We start from the raw sequence: 22,778 nt of genomic DNA, 5'->3' as shown, positions 1-22,778 counted from the left end.
ATTTCTACAATTTTTTAAAATATGGCTTTCACCCAAGATCTTCATTCCTCCATCTAATCATTCCTCCATCAGTTTTCCCTTCAATTTTTGTTTTGTCTTTTTATTGTCCTTTTCCTTGAACATTTCTTCCCCTATAATGCATTCCCCATAGAAGCAATTTTAATAACCTTAATAGGTTCACAGGGAAGTTAAAAAGTCTGGAAGTCTTTACCAATCCCATAGATTAACATGATTTCAAATCAAGGAACTACAGATGCTGGTTTACAGAAAAGAGCACAGAAGTGCTGGAATAACTCAGCGGGTCAGGCGATACCTCTAGAGAACAAAGATAGGTGAGGTCTTGGGTCAGGACGTATTGTGTTTGGAGGGGGGGTAGAAAAAAAAACCTGGAAGAAAGGAGGGTTGCCTGTTCCATTAAGTTACTCCAGCACTGTGTCCTTGTTTTTGTAAACCAAAATCTGCAGTTCCGTTTTTCCCACAATATCCAGATTCATGTTGGATAGCATTTAAAGTTCTATTTGCACAAGAGAAAGAATCAGTAGAAACATATTGCAATCGATTATTTAGTTTAAATAGATCACACGAAAAGCAATAGCACCTTTCACAGAGAGTTAATTATTGTGAAAACCTTTCAACGGCTTTCAGTGCTAGCAGGCATGCGTGACACTATAACAGTTCTACAGATTCATTAGATGTTGCAGCGTGAGCCAAGGGTAGGGCAAGAATTCTGATAATACTTGTGGGTGTTTGGATACAAATCCAATACATGAATCAGGCTCATTGGTATGGGAAAAAATCCCTGATGAGTTCTAAATACTGTCATTAGACAGCTTCAAAGGCAAACATAAATTTGCAGAGGATGTTTCAGCATAATAACATACGTCAGTGGAGAACTGTGAACCCTAGAACTTTAAAGTAAGTTAATGAATGCATTCTAAAACCTAAGGGGTCAAGTTGACTAATGAAAGTCTAAATCAGGCAATAGCATATCAACTATCAATTGTACATTTCTCATGTTTCTAGTTTTAATTTTCAACATTTAATGGGTATGTGTCAAATAACACCCAGTTTACATATATTCTCAAAGGTGAAATTCTCCCTACTGTCACAGAGCAGAGAAACAGGTCCTACGGCCATTCGAGTTCATGCTGACCATCATCCACTCATTTACAAAACATCGTCTCAACACTGGTGGCTCGTAAGGCGGTGTTCAGAGCTCCAACATATGCTCTCTACACACTCACAACTGTGCAGCCAAATTCTGCTTTAATTCCATTTACAAGTTTGCACATGACACCACCATAGTGGGCTGAATTTCAACAATAACAAGACAGAGAACAGGAAGGAGATAGAGAGCTATGTAGCATTGTGTCAAAACAACAACCTCTCCCTCAATGTCAGCAAAACAAAGGAGCTGGTCAGCAACTTCAGGTAGTGGGATGGGGTATACGTCTCAGACTGTATCAATGGTACTGAGGTGGGGATGGTCAAGAGCTTCAAGTCTCGAGGTGTAAACAGCACATGATCCAATCACACCAACTCCTCTACTTTCTCAGAAGACTAAGGAAATTGGCATGTCTCCAATGACACTTTCAGTTTCTACAGATGCACCATAAAAAAACCCCATCCTATCCTGATGTAGCCACCAAAATCACACCTTGGACATTTTCTTTTCTCTCCTCTCATGTCAGGCAGAAGAGACAACAGCCAGCAAGCATGGACCACCAGATTCATTAATGGCTTCATCATCACTATTATCAGACTCTTGAATGGAACCCTCATACGCTGATGGTTTCATTCCTGATCTTCTAATCTACCCCATTGTGGCCCTTGCACTTTTTTTTTTACAATCTTCACTTTCTCTGTAGTTATATTCCATATTAAGTTTATTTTCTATCTTTCTCTACCGGCTGTACACATGGTGGTATGATTACACATAATTTGTAATATGCAAAACAGTTTTTCCATTGCATCTTGGAACACAATAATAATAAACCAAAACATAAACCTTATGTTAATATCAATCTTTTTATTCTTCCCACAATCTCATCAACTGCCTCTTGAAGCTACAGACAAGGAAAAATTCATAGACAAATTAACACCTAACCCCATGTCTTTGGGATGCGAGAGGAAAATAAAACATCCAGGGTAAACCCTTGCAGTCACAGGGGGAATGTACAAACTCTACACAGACAGCAGCCAAGGTTAGGATTAACCCAGGGCTCCAGTGCTGTGAGCCAGGAGCTCTCAGGAGTCATAGAGTCAAACAGCATTGAAGCAGGACCTTCGCCCCAACTTGCCCAAGCCGACCAAGATGTCCTGGTCCCACCTATCAACATTTGGCTCATATCAGTCCAAACCTTCCTTCTCCATGTACCTAGTTGAACCACTGTGCTGCCAAAAGATAGCTCAATTGTGCTTGCTTCTCAATTAAGGAAGTCAATCATTAGATCTGCATAAAGGAAATGCACTTACCTTGGACATCACATCTGTTTATGAATTTCTTTTGAGAAGATGTTGGTTTTTCACTGTTTTGTCTGCCCTCTGAGTGATTGAATATGTTATTAATCTGGTGAGCTTCCAATGGCTAGAGGAAGTTAATTGACAATACACATGATTTTCATTGCTATTTGCTCCAAATTGCTTTTGATAGATACATTTTCCTTTGCAATTAAGCAGTCATTTGAGAGTGTACATCAGCCAGCAGAATTTTGTGTCCTCATGTGAGCTGGTAAATGCAGTTGCCTGCAGTTCAGATTCCAGCCACTATATCATTGTAACATGGAGGCAGCAAAGCCAATTGATCTAACACAAAGGTGTGTTTGGGCTTGTACACAGTGTCTCCATGCACAATAAAGGGTGCGGATAGTTGAACTTCGCTATAAACAAATGATTGAATTTTTTGTACATTTGCTTTAACCAAAACCTCACACAGAGGCAATCCTTATCCACAGAATACAAACTGCACCAGTTAAAATTACTTGCATCCTGAAATGCCAGAACTACTCTGGATAATTCCAGCACAAGCATACTCCAATTTTAAAAAAATCAGCAAACTACATCAGAGGAAATTTACTTTGTATTGACGAGAAATTTTTCTATTTAAATATATCTGTCACATGTGAATGTTAAAAAGCTATGTGAAAACTTCCATAATTCAGTCGTGGAGAATACAAAATAACCCATTCTATCAGCATCCAACATGGCTCTTGGAATCCGATTATTAACCAAAAAGCTACCTTTGTAAGTCAAGCTTCCGTATTTTGCTCTGTCGCAAATTACCTGTAAATACTGCATAACTGAGGTAATTAATCTACTTTGATGCTGGATAGCTGTGGGATAATTTTAATTCCCCTGTATGCACGCATACACACACAACTCTGAGCTTAACTTCATAGTGGCTATGCTCCAAAAACAGATCAGGTTCCAGTCTTAAATCAGTGATTCTGCAAAGAATTTTGGGGGTGTTGCATTTATGTAACTTTGAGTGAATAAGTTAGCAGGTGCCATACCAGTAACGATACACAACTCTAATTTCTCATCCAGAATCTTGTTACACATTCTTCAAAGCTCTCAATTCCTCTCTGAATGGAGAAAATTTCAAACGAGTGTTCTTATACACAAAGCGAGTTAAATCAATCCACTTAAAAGATGGCCCATTGTCAAGGACTAGGTCTACACGGAACCCTTATTAAGAAAACATGCATATTAACATGCCATTTGTTGCTTTTCTGTTTTTTGATGGCATCAGAAGTACTTTGAGCCATTTACAATGGTGTAGAACAATATTATTAGTCACTGGACGTCTCCATTGGGAACTCAGACACACTGTTGCATATGGTGCATGTTAATGAAAATGAATAATCAAACGATCATTAAGCATGCGATACAGTATTTATATCCATGTACAAATATCCATAATCTTAATACTATTGTCCATTTGTTGCTACAATGGCAAGGCATAAGTAATGGGCCCAACTATTTTTGGATTGCACGCATTTTACTTCATTGTTTATTGTTTACCTGGTAAACTAGATTGCAATTAAAGCTGAAAACACGGGACTTTAGAAACATGGAAGTACATTATTGACAACATGAATGATAGGAAGCAGGTTGGTTTCAAAACATGTTTAGAAGCTTCAGGAGCTGTTGTGTGTCCAATTAGGCATGCACTTGATAGGATGAGCCTTGCTTTCCACCTTATTGGAAGGATTAGTGCATATGTATCTCTTGCGATCAACAGTATTATCGAGATAAAGGGTGGCACAGTAAGTTATTGGAGTTCTTGGAGAGGATTCTGAGTTACAAGATCTACACGAATTGGGAAAACCAAGAACTGATTCGGGATAGTCAGTATGGCTTTTTGCATGGGAAATCGTGTCTCACTATCTTTTTAAATCGGGTTTGTTTTGAAGAGGTGACCACGAATATCGATGAAGGCAGTGCAGCTGATGTTGTCTGCATGGACTTTAACAAGGCCTTTGACAAGATACAACATGGCTGTCTGGTCTGGAAGGTTAAATCACATGGGATCCAAGACAACTGGATTCAAAACAATTTGATGCAAAACTGGCTTGAAGGTAGGAGACCTTGGTGGTGGTAGAGGGTTGCTTTTCAGTCTGGAGGCTTGTAATGAGTGGTTTGCCGCAGGGATTGGAATAAGGTCTACTGACTTTCTTCACTTAGATTAACAATACAATACAATACAATACAATATATCTTTATTGTCATTGTATCCAGAGGTACAACGAGATTGTACAATCGAGTAACGATTAGGATGCGAATGTGGTAAGTTTGAAGATAACACCAAAATTGGTAGTATAGTGAAAGTGAAAAAGTTATCCAAGGTTGCAATGAGATCTTGATTATTAGGGCCAAAGGGCCTGGAATGGCAGTTTAATTCAGCTAAATCCAAAGTATTGCATTTTGGTAAGACAAACCAGGGGAGTACTTTAACAGTAAAGAGCCTAGGAGAGTGTTATAGAACAGAGAGACCAAAGGGTACAGGTACATAGTTCTATGAAAGTGGCAACATCAGTAGTCAGGGTAATGAAGAAGGTGTTTAGCACTCGTGCCTTCATCAGTCAGTGTATCGAGTTCAAGAGTTGGGATGGCATATTACAGTTGAATATGGTGCTGATATGACCACATTTAGAGAACTGCGTACAGATCCGGTCACCCTGCTGATCAGAAGGATGCCATTAAACAGGAAAGAGTGCAAAAAGGTTCACATGGATGACATCCAGTCTGGGAGGGTTAAGTTATAAAAGGCTAGATAGACTAGGTCCTTTTTTCTGGAACATAGGAGTCTGAGGGGAGACTTCATAATGGCTTACAAAATCATGAGGGGCATAGATAAAGCAAATAGCCACAATATCTTATCAAGGGTGGGGGAGTCTAAAACTAGAGAGGGCATAGATTTACAGTAAGAGGGGCAAGATTCGTAAGAGAGGCAGTTATTTCACCCAGAGATTAGTGTGTGTATATGGAACAAGGTGCCTGACGAACTGGTAGACCTGGGTACAATTACAGCATTTAGAAGACACTAGGACCGATTTGGAGGGATATGGGCCAAGCGCTGGCAAGTGGGACCAGCTCGGTTAGGCAACTTGTTCAGCATGGACAGGTTAGGCTGAAGGGTCAGTTTCTAGACTGTATGGGCCTATAATTTTATAAGCTAAGTTGTTTCATACTTCCAGAATTGGTGTTGAAGAGGATAAGGAATGGTAAAAGACCTTGTGTTAACTTCAAGATCTCTCTAGTACTCAGTTGGACCTTAAATGGTTATTCCTCTCAGTGCAAACCATTACAATAAAGGCACATATACAAATACACATACACACATACACGCACACACATACCCTGTGAGAGGGCAGAGGCAATAGAGTACTTCTGTAGAAACAAGGAACTGCAGATACTAGTTTATAAAAATGACGCAAAGTGCTGGAGTAATTCAGCAGGTCAACATGGAAGGCTGAAGAACATGGATAGGTGATATTTCGAGTCAGCACCCTTCTAACGTCTGCATTTGGGCACATTCACTGCACGTATTATGGCAACACTCCTCTCCACTCACCTCACCTCAGAACAATGTCTGAGTGCCTACAGCAGCTTCTCACTGAAGGTAGAGTTCAGACCTCTGGTTGCATTACGAACACTTGGCTCATAGTGGCTTGAGGCCACCTAGTGCATAGGAACGGATGTGTAAGTGTACTCTGGGATTGTCAGACACAGCATGCAGATAGGTTTTCTCCGCAGGTGTTTTCTCTGAATGGCAACCATAGCATTCATACAAGAGGTATCTCTGAAGACAGCACTCTCAGGCCAATACTCACTTCCCATGACCTCTCATGGTAATGCCACGACTGCTGCTGTTGGGAATTGAAAGGGGTGCATTTTAGTTTCCAAAATTGAGAGAAAAGCAACCCAAGAATTCCCCAAAGGTCAATTTTGCAATTTTACTGAACCCCTATTAAGCATTAAAACTAAATACACCTTCCAGTTGATATTGTGATCACTGCACCCATTTCTGCTGTTCTCCGATTTCGGTTAATTGCCATTGTAAATTGCCCAAGCGCACAAGGGACCGGTGAGAAATGCAAGAGAATTGTGGCAATGTGGAAAGAATGGGTTACGTGAAAAATTAGTGAGGAATGGGATTACTCTATTAGCTGATAGAAAATCAGTGGGCTGAAATTACCTTCTATGTGGCAAGGAAGTGGGGAACCAATTTCTGTCAACAGACAGAACTCAAACAATAAGAAGCAACCCTAACAGGGCACGTCAAGGCAAATTACAGCGTGTATATGTGACAGAAAACGGACGTCAGTCTAACCCATGTTTCCAAAAGAAAATGAAGGGACAAATCAAATTTGAAATGGACAATTTGTTTCAAGAAAATGACAATATTTCTGTGAATATTTCCATTATGTTTCCAGATTAAAAGGCCAATGGTGCTTGCAGTCAGTAAGATGCAACATGTGGTAAAGATTAAACAAAAACTTCACAATGAATTTTGCGCTGGTGAAAAATAAAGAAGGGCCTCTTTGGGGAAGAGATTCATCTTTGAGTGCTGGTGCTAAACCCGTGCAATGATAGTAGCTATATAACTATATTCAGCATATTTGGTTCGGCTGATTTTAATTAGTGACAACAAACTGTGGCCAACGTGTGTGCACAGCTGCAATGCACATGATCAAAGATGCCTTTTTGTATTCTGAGCACAAGGCCATTTGCCAAAAATAAGATGAACAATTTGGAGAAATATTTAACATTGGGCAAGTATATGGATAGGAAAGGTTTAGAGGGATATGGGTCAAATGTGGGCAAATCGGATTGGTGTAGGTTGACATCTTGAACGGCATGGACGAGCTGGGCTGAAGGGCCTCATTCTGTGCCGTATGACTCCATGCATCTATGAATCTCAATGGGCATCTGCATTCCAAATTTGGTGGAAAACTCTAAAACAGTCTGAAGTAAAAGCATGTGTGAAATGCTGATGAAAACAAACTTGCAGTCAGCAGAAAATCTTTTCAAAGCTAAATACTTTGCATTGAAAATGTGTAACAGGCCGATGACTGCCCTTCTTTGGACTTTAACCTGATATCCCCATTATAAACATCGTCTGATGGAGAGATGGTGCATGGGATAATGACGATGGCGAAGGGGATGTGACTGGAGAAACATGAACTGACAATCAGAGGCAATGTGCTGCAGATGATTTGAGGATTGCATTTCAGTCAACTGACAATTTGCTGATGTGACTGTCAGCTAGAAGGTGAACTATAAACCCGTCTGAAATGATAGACAGAAAAAGACAGAATGATTGATTTAGTCTGTGAGGTTCTGACCCCGAGTGCAGCACAGTTATGATGCAGCCATTCCATCCAAACATCGAGCAGTGAAAAATGGGTTAAACTAGGTCCTTTTGGATATACAAATGCATCAGGGGAGTTCGTCTTTGACCTCCTTATGCAGTTAAAGCTATTCAAGTCTTTCTGCTCCTTACCAGTTTCTTAAAGTGAAGGAAGTAACAATGTTATATAATGCACATGGACAAAAATAGGCTTCATTTTAATGAAGTGACAAGGAGCAGAGAGACTGTCTTGCTTTTTCATTTGCACTGGATAAACGTTAACATTTCAACAGCATGACCTAATTGTAAGACTGGTCAAGCAAACTTTCAAAATGAGAGACCAGCTGTGGACGGTCAGTTGATATTTTAGGTTTATAAATTTGGATTTTGCCCATTTTTGCTGCACTAACTGGGCACTACATTTTGTCTAAAGGCCAAACTGGGTGTAACCGAATGAAAATTTCTGAATTGGAACAACCTCACATTAAAAGAAACTGCTGCTGAGCTCAGAGCCGTCATTTCACTCAGACACCGTCTGCTGGAAGTGGGTCAGTGTTTTTAAAGAATCTCTACGTGGCAGTCATGCAGCTTGCCAAGATAAGGGTGACTTTAGACTTTATTTTAGACTAGAGGTACAGTGTCGAAACAGGTCCTTCCGCACACCGAGTCCATGCCGGCCACCAATCACCAGCACTATCCTACACACTCAGGACAATTTACAATTTTACAGAAACCAATTAACCGACAAGCCTGTGCATCTTTGGAATGTGGGAAGAAACCGGAACACCCGGAGAAAACCCACATGGCCATAGGGAGAAGAGGTACAAACTCCATACAATACAATACAATACAATATATCTTTATTGTCATTGTACCCAGGGGTACAACGAGATTGGGAATGCGCCTCCCATACGATGCAATAATTTAAGTAATTTAGACAACAGCAACCCAACGAAACAATTGTAACAGTTTTAGACAGGGTAAAGTGCAAGTTGATCTATGCGTTGTGACCATCCGGCTCAGCAGGACCGGTTCATAGCAGCTATGGCCCTGGGGATGAAGCTGTTCCTGAGTCTGGAGGTGCGGGCGTAGAAGGCCTTGTATCGTCTGCCCGATGGAAGGAGTTCGAACAGACTGTTGCAGGGGTGTGAAGAGTCTTTGTGGATGCTGGTGGCTTTTCTGAGGCATCGTGTGTTGTAGATGCCCTCCAAGTCTGGTAGCTGTGTTCCGATGGCCCTCTTAGCTCTATGGACTACCCGCTGTAGAGCTTTCCTTTCTGCCTCCGTGCAGCTGAGGTACCACACAGGGATGCCATGCGTTAGGATGCTCTCTATGGTGCAGCGGTAGAAGGTCGTCAGCAGCTGTTGGGGTAGACCAGACTTTTTCAGTGTACTTAGGTAGAACAGTCTTTGCTGTGCCTTCTTGACCAGCGCAGCAGTGTTATTGGACCATGTTAGGTCCTCCGAAATGTGAGTGCCCAGAAACTTGAAGCTGGACACTCTCTCCACACTGTCCCCGTTGATAGAGATCGGGGCATATTCCCCGTTGTGTGACCTATGGAAGTTGATGATCAGCTCCTTGGTCTTGGTGGTATTTAGGGACAGGTTGTTCTCTGAGCACCAGTCCGCCAGGTTCTGCACCTCCACTCTATAGTTTGTTTCATCCCCGTTGGTGATAAGCCCGATCACCGTTGTGTCGTCTGCAAACTTGACATTGGTGTTGGTGTCGAATGCAGGAACACAGTCGTGTGTGAAGAGGGAGTAGAGCATGGGGCTCAGAACACAGCCCTGTGGTGTGCCGGTACTCAGGGTGATAGTGGAGGACAGGTGCGGGCCCATTCTCACTGCCTGCGGTCGTTCCAGCAGGAAGTCCAGGATCCAGTCACATAATGACGAGCTGAGGCCTAGCTGGTGGAGTTTGGTGATGAGCTTGGTGGGGATGACCGTGTTGAAGGCGGAGCTATAGTCTATGAATAGCATCCTCACATACGTGCCCTGTCTCTCTAGGTGAGTCAGGACAGTGTGAAGAGCCAGAGAGATGGCATCCTCTGTGGATCTATTTGCCCTGTATGCAAATTGATGTGGGTCCAGTGAGTCAGGGATGCTGGATTTGATGTGTGAGAGGACCAGCCTTTCAAAGCACTTCATGACTATCGGCGTTAGGGTAACCGGGCGGTAGTCATTCAGGTTGGAGATCTTTGCTTTTTTCGGCACCGGAACTATGATAGCCGACTTCAGGCACTTGGGGACCGTAGCCAGAGATAATGACAGGTTAAAGATCCTGGTGAATACCTCAGCCAGTTGTTCAGCACAGTCCTTCAGTACCCTTCCTTGATCTCCATCCGGTCCTGCAGCCTTGCGTGGGTTGACCCTTTGCAGAGCGCGTTGTACCTCCTGTGTGCTCAGTTGCAAGACCTGCCCCTCCGCCTCGGCTGGGGTTCTTCCACTCAAGGTGGTTTTGCCAGTTTCAAAGCGGGCAAAGAAGGTGTTAAGCTCGTTGGTCAGTGCCTTATCGCTGTGGGGGCAGGCAGGGCTGCTCTTGTAGCCAGTGATGTCCCTGACATCCTGCCACATGCTTCTGGTGTCCGTGGTGTTGAAGTGGTCTTCCACCCGTTGCCTGTGGGTGTCTTTGGCCCTTTTTATACCTTTGTTCAGGTTTGATCTGGCAACACTGTATGCTGAAGTGTCACCAGATTTAAAGGTATTGTTGCGTGCCCTCAGCAGGTTCTGTACCTCCTTGTTCATCCAGGGTTTCCGGTTTGGGAACATCTTTATCTCCTTGTCCTCCGTGACATTCTCCACACAGCAGTTGATGTAGGAGAGCACAGTGGATGCGTATTCCTCCAAGTCCTCCAAGGTACAGATAGCACCCGTAGCAAGGATCAAATCCGGGCCTCTGGCGCTGTAAGGCAGCAGCTCTAATGCTACGCTGTGCACTCTGGGTGATCGGCTAGAATAGAGAGCAGAGAGGGAGGAGGGAGAAAATGGAGGCGGGGAGGGAAATAAATATCCTATGTCCCATGAATAACCTCCACAGCTGAGAGCATCTAGTGCAGAAGTTTTGCACCCTTTGCCTGTGCTGGTGACATAAGAGACTTAAGAGAATGCTGGAATCTTGACCACCATATAATCTGCTGGAAGAACTCGGTGGACCAGGCAGCAGGGAGGATCGATGTTTCAGGTCCTCGAACCGAAACATCTACTGCACAGACGTTGCCTGATCCGCTGAGTTCCTCCAACAAGTTGTCTTTTTTTTTTTGCCTATGCTGCTCGTCTGTAAAATGTCAATTCCAATGAGGAGAAATCTGTCACAATAAAATCAATGAATCGCTATGGACCCTTTAAATTAATATGGTTCTCATCTCTCTGCGTAATGTGCTCCTAATTCCACTGCAAGCGCACTATGCAAGATGGAAGCTGTGGTTTTTGATCCAATTTCTGCGAATAGTTCAGAAATGTGCAACATGCACCATCCACAGGAAGAAAATAAGGCAAGGCAAGGGATTCTGGCACCAGAGCAAATCGTGACAAAAACTACCTGGTCCTATGATCAAGAGAACTGCTAAAAAATGGGCACAGACAAACCAAAAGAGGCACAAAACAATTCTTCATGTGCCATTTACTCGGAATCACACCGTTCCTTCTAATTCAATTTAGAGACAATGGAATCAGAAAGGCACAGAGCAGTGCTGGACAATTCCATCCAGTAAAACTCGGGTTGTTCTTCGATTAAATTAATCTCACCACCTTGCACAACCCCAACAGCTCAGCAGTGTTTTCCTTCAAGTATTTATTCAATTTACTTTTCCAAATTATTACTGAATCATTATTCGAGTTCCCTTCAGACATTGAATTCCAGATCACAAGGTGGTTTCCAATCACTGGAGATTCCTTTTTTTATCTTTAACATTTTGGAAGGACCGTATTCAGCCCGTAGGTGTGTTACCACTGGAGTTCCGCAGGGATCCGTGCAGAGATCTCTGCTGTTTGCGATAAACATAAATGACTTGGATGTAAACGTAGACGGGTTGGTTAGCAAGTTTGCAGCCAATATCACCATTGCTGAGGTCACGGACTGTAAGGAAGGTTGTCAAGGTTTACAGTGGGATATAGATCTACGACAGAAATAGACGGAGAAATGGCAGAGGGTGTTTAATCTGAGCAAATGCAAGGAGTTGCACTTGGGAAGTCAATTCTAAGGAGAAAATATACAATTATTTGCATGACCTTCAACAGCTTTGATGTACGATTAATCTTGGGGTCCAAGTCCACAGCTCCGTACTTGTGGCTACACAAGGACATAATATGGTAAAGGAGGTATATGGTATGCTTGCCTTCATAAATCGGGGCATTGAGTATAAGAGTCAGGATGTCATGGTGCAGCTTTATAGGGTTTCGGTTCGGCCACATTTGGAATATTGTGTGCAGTTCTGGTCGCCACATTACAGGAAGAATGTGGAGGCTTTGGAAGGAGTACAGAGGTGGTTTACCAGGATGTTGCCTGGATTAGGGGGTATTAGCTACAAGGAAAGGTTGGACAGACATAGATTTTTTTTTCTCTGGAACACTGGAGGTTGCAGAAAAACCTAATCGATGTATATAAAATTATGAGAGGCATAGATAGGGTAGACAGTCAGAACCTTTTTCCCTGAATGGAAAAATCAAATACTAAAGGGCATGGCTTTAAGGTGAGAGGGGCAAAGTTTAAAGGGGATGCGCGGGGCATTTTTATTTTACACTACACAGAATGCACTAAAGGAGGTGGTGCTTGACTCAGATACAATAGTGGCATTTAAGAGGCTTTTGGATAGGCATGTGGATAGGCATGCAGGGAACAGAGGGATATGGATTATGCACAGCTAGATAAGAGATGGTCTGAGCATCATGTTTGACACAGACATTGTGGGCTGAAGGGCCGAATCTTGCGCTGTACTTTTACATCTATATTCTAACATCCCTGGCACTTTATCCCATTGTCTGTTCTTAGTTCTCTGATCACTAACTTCCATCACTGGAAACAGTTTCTCAATTAATTTATCATAATCAGTTAAGATTTTCCACACTGATGTTAAATCACCTCTTAATCTTTTATAGGGACAACAGCCCTAGATTTTCCAGTCTTCCATTCTTATTAAACTCCCAAAAGGCCAAATATTCTCAAAGCCTTCTTCAATTCTTCACCATTTTACCTAAACTTTGGCACTGACAATTGAACACAGTACTCCAGCTACAGCATAAACAGTATTAAAGGAAAGTTTATTCTATAATTGCGCTAAAACTCATCAGTAGACTGTAATCCTTGTCATTAACATTTGTTTTAGCCAATATCATTAAAAACCCACACCACCCCGGTCACGCTCATATTTTCCTACAACCATTGGGAAAAAGGTACAAGAGCCTAGCATTTTGGTTATTAATTCACTGTTTTTAAATTTATTATATATTATCTGTGTATGATTGCATTTACAGACCAACTAAGCTGCAGCAAGTAACAATTTCATAGTTTCCTTATTGGCACAAATGACAATTAAACACTCTTGACTTGAAATGTTAAAAGTCACATTCCTCACAATGCCAGAGATTCAAGTTTAATCCTCGTTTGCTGTTTGTGTGGAGTTTGCACGTTCTCCCTGTGACCAAGTCAGTTTTCTCCGGGTGCTCTTGTTTTCTCCCACATCCTAAAGGCGTGTGGGTTTGCCCCTAGTATGTTGGGAGTGGACAAGAAAGTGGGATAATACAAAATTAGTGTGAACAAATGTTGTCGGTTTAGATTTGGTGGGCCAAAGGGCCGGTTTCCATACTGCATCTCTAAAACTACAACGTGTCATATCATATCATATCATATGATATGATATGATATCATATCATATCATATATATACAGCCGGAAACAGGCCTTTTCGGCCCTCCAAGTCCGTGCCGCCCAGTGATCCCCGTACATTAACACTATCCTACACCCACTAGGGACAATTTTTTATTATTTTTACATTTACCCAGCCAATTAACCTACATACCTGTACGTCTTTGGAGTGTGGGAGGAAACCGAAGATCTCGGAGAAAACCCACGCAGGTCACGGGGAGAACGTACAAACTCCTTACAGTGCAGCACCCGTAGTCAGGATCGAACCTGAGTCTCCGGCGCTGCATTCGCTGTAAAGCAGCAACTCTACCGCTGCGCTACAGTGAAAGTTTCTGCTGGTCTCAGTCATAACAGATATTATAACTGCCATGGTTGGCTGCAATGTCAGCTCTATCGGACTGCTGAAGGAATATCTGAAGCACACAAGAGTCATGGGCCTTCCTTTACACATCATTCAGGAAGAGTGCCTTTGGATGAGTAATTGAAAGGCACAATGAAAACTGTTGTAAACATCACCTCTTTCATCTGAATTAATGTGCTGAAATCATCAGCAGTTTGTTGAGCTGCTGAAAGAAAATAATACCCCTATTCAGAAATAGTACATGTCATAATTGCACACCAGCTGAGTTATGGCAAATTGCAGGAAAGATTTGTCAAGCTGTTGCAACCCTTGGAGATTTCCTTCAATAAAAGGCAAATTCAATCAATTTTGTTTTGAACCTTAAAAGAAGCTTGAAAATTTGATTTTTGACTCTTTTGCTCATAGCAATAACTAACCCTTGAATAGACGTGCAGTGAGGGAGCAAAGGGACCGGCCCTTCTTTTCACTGCAGGCCCTGCTGAAAAGAAGCACCGATGGGAATGCAGGAGTGGAAAACAATGCTTAATATCTGATATGCTGAGTGTCAGGGATTGCATCAACAGTATCGAGTACCTGTCATCATCACCACATGAAGGCATTTATAACCTTTTCTTTCCCCTTTACCACTCAGTTAGAATCGGTAACAGAAAATTCCACAACTATTTCTGCTGCACTATCAGAACAGAGGACAGCAAATCGTCTTTGATCTCACACACTGGGGAAAATGACGCAAGTAATGACAAATAATATTTCACCTCTCATAGGCAGTGATAGATTGATTGAAAGATACAGCATGACAACAGGTCCGTCAGCCCACCGAGTCCACGCTGAACATCGATCGCCCGTTCACATTAGTTTTGTGTTGTCCCACTTTTTCATCCGCTCCCTACGCACTAGGTGCATTTTACAGAGGCCAATTGACCTCCAAACTCAAATGAATTTGGGATGTGGGAGGAAACAGGAGCCCCTAGAGAAAATCTATGCAGTCACGGGGAGAATCTACAGACTCCACAGAGAGCACCCAAGATCAGGATCGAACCTGGGTCTCTGGCATGGTGGGGCAGCAGCTCTACAAGCTGCGCCCCTGTGCCATTCAACCAGAGGAGGAAGATGACGGTCCTCTCTGGTTTTGAGCTGGTTAGTGCGGTCAATGTGTGAAGAGTAGATTCACCAATGGATGGAGCAGGTGGTAACAACTGCAGCAGGCATGTGGGGTGCATATACCATTTGTAAGGTGGTTTGCTGCTTCCACAGTGCATCTGCGTACACCTGACACATGGCCTGAAAATAATAATACTCAGCCAAATGCTCCTTCTCCATTTTGAGCATGTGGACTAGAGATTCCCAAACGTCGGCTTGGAATTCTTTCAAAGAGTCTTTAAGCTTATTTAGAGAACTTTTCCTCTGTCTACCTTGTAATCACTTCCCATGAAATGGAATGACTATTTCCGAAATCTGGAACCAGGTAAATGAATAATGTAACCAGCTTAATGCACCCAATTGTGGTAACAGGGGCCTCAATAATGGGGATCTTGTACGGGCATATAGGATTCGGGTTCTGAATTACAGCAATGAAGAATTAGCTTCTAACCTTCTGGCAATGCAGCATCTTCATATTCCATCAACATTTCCTCAAGAAAATCTTGCTCAGTCTATAAGCCTTCTGAGATCCCTACCATCACCAAAGCCAGCCTTCAAGCAATTCAATTCACTGCACATAAATGTCAAAAAAGGCTAAGAGCACTGGATACAGCAGAAGGTACAGAAACAGACAACACTTTACCTGCAACACTGAAACCTTGCATTCTGGAATGCATCACACTTTTAGTTAAGCAATTCTGTACGGTTACAATAACATCTATGCAATAATCCGGGACAATTATCCTTGTGTGTCCATTTCATAAAATAGCAGGTTCTTAAAACAGAGTTTGTTAAAATCAGAGTTCAAGTCATGAAGCTGGATGGGACTAAGTTTTGGAGTTTCTTTCCCAACTACATCAGGTTTAATAGCACAAGCACAGTTACCTAACCTTTGAATACACTAACATGCTTTACCTCCTCAGGCATCAAACAAGCATAAGTCGGGTTGGTGCGTTGGAACAACAATAGAATTATAGCCTTAGAGCGCCAAAGACCTGGGTTGGATCCTGACTACGGGTGCTGTCTGTAGTGAGTATGTACATGCTCCGTGTGCTTGTATGGGTTTTCTCCGGTTGCTCCGGTTTCCTCTCACACTCATAAGATGTAGAGGTTTGTAGGTTAATTGACTTTGGTAAAAATTATAAATTGTTGCTAGTGTGTAGGATACTGTCAGTGTAGGAGGATCGATGATCGGTGCAGACTCAGTTGGCCGAAGGGCCTGTTTCTGCACTGTATGCCTAAACTAAAAAACTGATCCAAGTCATATGGCAGAATATCATGTAATCAGAGAATGCAGGAACCTAAAGAAATCCCTCCAGAAACTGCAGATTTGTAATCTGACAACTGATAGCAAACTATGTCCAGTTCTGTACAGCATCCCCATGCCTCTGAACAACCAGATAAAAATTGTGCAATGTCATTCCGTGAAAATCCAGTCCAATCAATAAGTGAGAAGATGTCCACTGCAGCAGACAAGGCGGGATTTGAGCCAAGCTGCTAAAAACTCAATACTGATCCTGATGCACAGATCACCAACAGGCTGCAAGTTGCCGCAAAATTTTACAATGTGCCACAGAGAAATGTTGACATAATTACAGGCTGAAATCTTTTCAAAGGCTGCATGAATAAAATAAAACTTGACCTTTTCCAATTCCTCCAAACTAAATTAGCTCTATTTGTTTGCAATGCATCGCTGTGGCATTTCAAAGTAGCGACTACTCATATTGAAGATTTATAAATACCACAACATTAAAACATTGATCAAAACAAAGAGCAGGAAAATTAACATCTCTAAAATCAGTTGACTAATGTGCTCAATAAGCTGATAAATCCTGAGCTTAGATAATCACTTAAACCAATAGATATATATGTTGCCTTTCAAGTTCTCTATTTGTTATCTCTCGTAGAGTACAGTTGATTGCACCATTATAGAGCTTTTACTTCAATGCTACAAAATCATAAAATCCAAATAGATCACCAGAAGGGAAACTGACTCAGATTTTGTCAGTCAGAGGACATTAGAAAGAAGGGCACAGATGACGGGTTCGACATGTAGCACAGATGGAGGATAAATATTATTTTTAAGGCCAACCACCCCAAATCAATACTCAAATGTTATGTGTTAATAAGACATGAATGCAGCTATTTTTGTTTTTCAGAATAACATTTTGATCAGCTTGCAGTCAAAGCAAACCCATTTTTAAATGTGAAGAAAATAATGGCTTATTTTTAAATGTGAATGAAAATCCATTTTTAAATGTGAATGAAAATGATGATTATTTCTATCATCAATGATTGGAATAGGAATATTCTACAGTTTTTAAATGTGAATGAAAACCCATTTTTAAATGTGAATGAAAATGATGATTATTTCTATCATCAATGATTGGAATAGGAATATTCTACAGTAGAAATGTATGCTTTCTCGAAACAAAGAAAACTTGAGTCCGAAAAAGTTGCAACGTCTGGTCCCAGTCATATTCCTCAATGGGAGCAAAGGGCAACAGTAAGTGAACTACCAGCTCATTGACAATTGGACATCCATGGACAGGAAATCAAACGACACAGAAGGATAATTTATTACAGGAAACAGATCTTTGTTCAACGTATCCAATTGTGAACACCACTATATTTAATCAGGAGGCAATCGAACTGCACTAGAATTACCACTATATTTTAAATTAAGCTACCGTGCAATAGATAAGAGTAGATCAGCCTGTATTTGTAGAATGAGAAACGGAGAGATATTTCAGGTCATTATTAATTGCACTATTACAAAATAATTCTGATAAAGGTCTTTGACCTGAAACATTAACTATGTTCCTCTTTCTCTGGATCTGCCTGATCTTCTGAGAGTTGCCAGCACTTTTTATTTCAGATTTCCAGCATCTCAGTTTTCATTTATTTTACCACGCCTAATATTGAGCACAATCTTTCTTCCATTAAATATATGGGGCAGTTGAATTCTGGGAGCTTGACTGCAGTTTGACAAGAGCCTTCTTTAAAGGGAAAGTTTGCCAATGCAGGTCATTGCTCAACTGCTACCAGTTTCAAAGGTCAGGCGTACAGATGACCTCCACGTTATGGCAGCTCGAACATCGGAAATTCACCCTTAAGGAATTTGCAAATCACTACCAAAACATTTGAGGTATGAAAAAAAATTCCTCTTACAGAATTAATGTGAAAAAAACAGTCACACAAAATGTATATTTGCAACTGCTCAGCAGTAATCAAACACCCTATTGACTCAAAATATTCACAGTGGGAGGCTATTTAAGAGATTTGCTTTGAAAACTGTGAATGCAATCTCTTCTACTGATACTTTATGGTTAATTTCTTTAATACTTTCTTGCCCTCATTCTTTTGGTTGAATTTGTCTCCGAGTGAGGAGAAAAGAAAATCATTGACAGTTTTCAGTTTCAGAATGGTTGTTCGGTTTCAGGGTGGCATAGTGGCACAGTCGGATCGTTCACCTTGTTGTGGTGAAGAGGCTTGCATGCTCCCATGATTCCGAGAGCGATGCCGTCCGAAGCACTAGCTTATGGTAGGGTCACCCATGGCGCTAAGGTCAAGGATAAGGGTCCAGACTAAGAACGATCCAACGTACAAGACCTCAACGGCAGACCAAGCGGACAAAGTTATCTTGAACTCAACAGCTGTGAAGGCGATGAAGACTGCATCAAATCTATCAGCTCCAATCGTCTTGGTTCCCTTGCCTTTGTGATGTATTTTCATCAGGCAAACAGTGGGTAATAGAAATATTTCATGAGCAGTTTGGTGAGCAGCCTAAATCATTCCTCAGACAGACAGGTATTGTGCCATTAGTTTCACTGCAAAGAAGAGATTGCTTCTCCATTGCCAAATTTAGTACTTTGAACAACAATATTATTTTTCTACATCCTGATGCTCATTCAGCAGGGCTCCAATTGGTTCAAACATTCATGTATCCAAAAATATCTGCCACATCTGGATATATGAAATAGATGTGGGAGTAGACTGTTCAATCAGATCACAGCTGAGCTTTAACCTCAGAATTACTTTACTGCACTAAACTCCACATCCCCCAAGCCCTTTAATATCCCCCCCCCCCCCCCCTCCCCTCACCATCACCTCTACTTTCGGTCTGAAGTAGAGTTCCAACCAGAAACATCACCTTTTCCTTTTCATGCTGTCTGACCCACTGAGTTACTTCAGTGTTTTGTGTCTATCTACAATATTCCAGGTGCTGTCTCACCAACATCTTGTACAGGATGTCTCAACACTTAAGAGTCATAGACTCACACAGTGTGAAAAACAGGCCCTTCGGCCCAACTTGCCTACACCAACCAACATATCCCATCTACACTAGTGCCACCTGTCTGTGTTTGGCCATATTCCTCTAAATCTATCCTATCCATGTACCTGTCTGAATGTTTCTTAAATGTTGTGATAATACATGTCTAAACTATCTCCATACACTCACCACCCTTTGTGTAACTGTTTTTTTTATCTTCCTTGAACGCAGCCTTCCTTGTACCCAGCCTTGTACCCAGCCACCACACACAAGAATGAAGGAAGTCCTCTCCTATCCTTGGCGATGACCTATTTTGCAACTGTGATTTCCGGTTTCCTGTATCAGTGGTAGTGAAGATACCATAAAGAATTCTGAGGAAGAGGATTAATAATGATTTGGATTAATAATGACTTGGAAAGGCAAGTATTAATCAGAGATAGCTAACACTCTATTGCCAAGGGCAGATCTGGTCTGAGTAATTTGATCACATTTTTTGAAGAGGTAACAGTGTATCAATGAAGGCAGGACAGGAGATGGGATTTACATGGACTTTAACTAAGTCTTTGACAAGGTCAAACAGGGGAGATTGGTTTAACATGTTAGGCCCCATGGGATCCAGGACATGTTGGTAAATTGGATCTAAAATTAACTTGACAATAAGAGACAGAGGGTGATGGTCGAGGGTTGTTTGTGGAAGAGATCTTGTGTCTCCAAAAGAATTTTGTATCGGTCAATAAGATCTCTCCTTGTTCTTCAACGCTCCATATATTCCCAGCCTGCTTCATCTTTCTTCATTGGATAAATTACAGATTAGTTTATTGTCAATATACACCAGGCTGCAAAGAAATCCCTCATTCACACGAAGCTTACATAGTAAATAGTGTACATGCGGTTAATCATAAATACAACAATAAATAGAAATTGCAAAACAGCAGAATGGTGCACGATTGCTGTCCAAAAACATAGTATGAAAGGCTATTAAATTATATCAATGGAATAACCAAATGATATAGAGTTAAGAGTAAGAGTACATGGCAACACCTCTGGGAATGGGGTGTGAAGGGGTGATTGGTAAAGGAATTGGAGAGCAGCAAAAAGTAGCTGTTCTTTCGTCTGTCTAAATGTTTCCTAAATGTGATTACATTACCATCTCCTCTGGCAGTTCATCCATACACTCACCACCCTTTGTGTAAAAATGTTTATCTTCCTTGTGCGCAGCCTTAAGTCTGTTCTTAAGTCAAGCTATCAAACTCCTTTACATTGCCCCGGGAGGTAAATGAAAAAGAAAGGGAATGGCCAGGGTGACAGGCATCCTTGACAATAATTCCAGCCTTCCTAATGCAATGCACCATGAAGATGGACACGATAGAAAAAGTGACAAGCCCTTGATACCCGGGTTGTGTTCCTCACTCTCTGCAAGTTCAGGCAGTCAAGAGCAGGGAAATTACCAAACCAGGTTGAAATGCATCCCATAGTCAGACTTGCCAGACTATGAACTTGCCATAGCACATCTGCAGAAGTTTAAGAGAATTTTTGAGAACATGTTAAATCTTCTCTGATGCCTAAATAAGTAAATATCGAGTTGGTGTTGTGCTTAGGTCATGGGTGTGTGTTTAGGTTTATTATTGTCACATACAGAGGTACAGTGAAAAGCTCTGCTTTGCATAATATCCAAATCAAACCAAATTTGATAGACTGGCATGCAATCCCATACATGTGCACCCTTGCTGTACAGGCAATAAAGCAAGCGATTGAGTACACAAACATGAGGGCACCAATGTTGGGCCTCATTTCTATGATCCAGGAATCAACCTGGTGAGCATTAGTTACCGTCCTACTTTAAGTAAACTTCTCCTTTGATGGAGGATGCACTAGGTATACACAATATACTAGGTGCAGTCTGGATTCTATATAAATTCAGTAGGATACCTTTATCCTTGGAGTCTTGTACTTATTCTCAAACTGTTTACTAAATTTGCATGTTAATTTTTAGTGATTTGTGCACTTTACACCAGGTTCCCTCCAGTTTAAAAAAAACTGCTTGCTTTTCTGCACTTTCTATCAAAGTGAATGACCTTGCATTTCCCCACGTGACATTTATCTGCATCCCCTTATCCATTCATTTTGTCACCCACTGCAGACTACAATGGCACCTCCTTTGTCACCAGGTTTAATAGTAATGTCGGTATTGTTGATGAGTCCAGAAAATCTGTTAGTTTATTGCACCAAGTCCTGAGCATGCCAGATGATTGGAGCTTTACTGCATTAACACAAATCCCACATGCTCTGATTTCATGGCACCTTATTGATGGCCTTCCTAATGTCGCAAACCAAAACATCCACTGATTTTCCTTTATCAATTCTGCGAGTTGTAACCTCAGAAATCTCACACAGACTTGTCCATACATCAGGAAGGAACACGTAATGGAAAAAGAGTTAGTCAGGAAGGGGCAGGGTTAGAACAAGAATAAATCTGAAATAAACAGCAAGCAAAGTTGACACCCTTAAGGGTTGCTATAGTAACACCTTTGAACTGAAAAAGGTGACTGGAGTTCTAAAGAGATATTGTTCGGGGTGAGCACAAGCTTGGCCATGGAGAGAAAGGCAGTGGTGGATTTTTTGGACAGCTATTCAAGGAATAAACAGATCTCGTGCAGAAAGATGGTGAAAGATCAGAATATTAATTGCATTTTATGCCATGGTAGAATATTAGGCATTTGGTGTTTATCCCACCTAAATACATTCGGTGGCAGAAAATGTTACGATGGACAAGGACAGAAATGGGGGGGAAAAAAATAGGATCCCCAAACATTTAACTTGCATTTATGAAGTGACTAATGAAGAATGAACCCTCCCAAGCCTTTGCATAGGGGCACAATCAGACAGATGTTGCCACTTAAACAAAGTCAGATGGCTAAAGGAGGATATGTGGAGGAAAAGAATTGGCAGCTCCAACCTTAGAGCCTTAACAGTTTAAATTGTGGTCCAGGTGGAGGGGTAAAGGAAGCAAAGTGGCCGGGGATGATGGAAAACAGAGAACTACAGCAGTGTAGAGATTACAGTGGTGGGGAGGGATGAAAATACATAAACTGTGGAATCAATGAGTATAAATGGAATAATGTAGGTCAGTAAATTGTGAATATCAGGAGGGTTGGTCTGGATTTGTAGAGCACAGTTTTGGATAACATCAAGTTTATGGAGGCTGGTGGGGGGGAAGCTATCAAGTAAAGAACATTCAAGTAAGTCAGATATGGAGGTAATGAAAACATTCTTGAAGAGTGGGCGGCACCG

At 41.6% G+C, this 22,778-nt stretch overlaps 1 protein-coding gene across 4 annotated transcripts in view; it reads right to left on the bottom strand.

Moving 5' to 3' along the window:
* nrg2a (neuregulin 2a) overlaps positions 1 to 22,778 on the bottom strand; it is a 468,706-nt gene that overhangs the window by 163,369 nt on the left and 282,559 nt on the right. The window lies entirely within an intron of this gene.

The sequence above is a fragment of the Rhinoraja longicauda genome, chromosome 14 (assembly GCF_053455715.1).
Source record: "Rhinoraja longicauda isolate Sanriku21f chromosome 14, sRhiLon1.1, whole genome shotgun sequence".
Classification (NCBI taxonomy): domain Eukaryota; kingdom Metazoa; phylum Chordata; class Chondrichthyes; order Rajiformes; family Arhynchobatidae; genus Rhinoraja; species Rhinoraja longicauda.
This window is presented reverse-complemented; position numbering and strand designations above follow the sequence as displayed.